A 1,375-nucleotide genomic window follows, 5' to 3' on the forward strand; every position below is an offset into this window, starting at 1 on the left:
CATGTGCCACAACTACTGAAGTCTCTGTGCTCTGGAGCCCACGCACCATAACCAGAGTCTGTGCACTACAATGGAAGATCCCACATAACACAATGAAGATCCCAAGTGCAGCCAAATAAATAAGTATTTTTAAAAAGATGGATCAAAGATCAAAAAGAAAGAGCTGAAACTATAAAACTCTTAGAAAACATAGGAATGAATTTTCATATATTAGGCAATGGTTTCTAGGATATGACATCAAAAACATAAGCAACCAAAGGAAAGATAGATAAATTAGAATTCCTAAGAATTTACAACTTTTGTGTATCAAAAGACACCAAGGAAGTAGAAAGACAACACAAGGAATGGAGAAAATATTTATAAATGTTTCTGACAAGAGATTTATCTCTAGAACATATTTTTTAAAAACCTCACTAAAAAGACAAACAACCCTATTAACAAATGGGCAAAGGTTTGGTTTAGACATTTCTCCAAATAAGATACAAAAATGGTCAACAAGCACATGTAAAGATGCTCAGCATCATTAGCCATCAGGAAAAAGCAAATTAAAACCACAAAGAGATATTATCTCATACTGGTTAAAATGGCCATCATCAAAAAGCCTACAACAATAAATGCTGGAGACGGTGTGGAGAAAAGGGAATCCTCTTGCACTGCTGGTGGGAATGCAAAACAGTACAGCCTCTTTGGAAAACAGTCTGGTAATTCCTCAAAAGGTTAAAAGTTATCATTTTACCCAGAAATTACACTCCAATTATACTTGGTATATATCTAAGAGAAATGAAAACATAGGTCCACATAAAAACTTGAATGCTCACGGGAGCATTATTACAGGAGCATTATTACAGGAGCATTACTCATAATAGCCAAAAAGTAGAAATAACCCAAATATACCTCAAGTGATGAAAAGATAAACAAGTGTTATATCCACACAGTGAAATATCATTTGGTCATTAAAAGGAACAAAGTACTGATGTCGGATGAGCATCATGTTGGATGAACATGGATGAACCTTGAAAACATCCTAAGTGAAAGAAGTCTGCCACAAAAACCCACATATTGTATGAAATATCCAGAATAGGTAAATCCATAGAGGCAGAAAGTAGATCAGTGGTTGTATCAGTTTGGGGGGAAATTGGGAGTGACTGCTAATGGGTATAGGGTTTCTTTTGGGAATGGCAAAAACTTTTAAAATTGATTGTAGTTGGGACTTCCCTGGTGGTCCAATGGTTAACAACACTCTGCACTCTACTGCAGGGGCATGGGTTCGATCTCTGGCTGGGGAACTAAGTAAGATCCCACATGCTGTAGTGTGGCCAAAAAATAAAAATAAAATTGATTGTGGCTGCACAACTCTGAGTATACTAAAAAACCA

The sequence above is a fragment of the Bison bison genome, unplaced genomic scaffold (genome assembly GCF_000754665.1).
Source record: "Bison bison bison isolate TAMUID 2011002044 unplaced genomic scaffold, Bison_UMD1.0 scf7180017855053, whole genome shotgun sequence".
In the NCBI taxonomy this organism is placed as follows: Eukaryota; Metazoa; Chordata; class Mammalia; order Artiodactyla; family Bovidae; genus Bison; species Bison bison.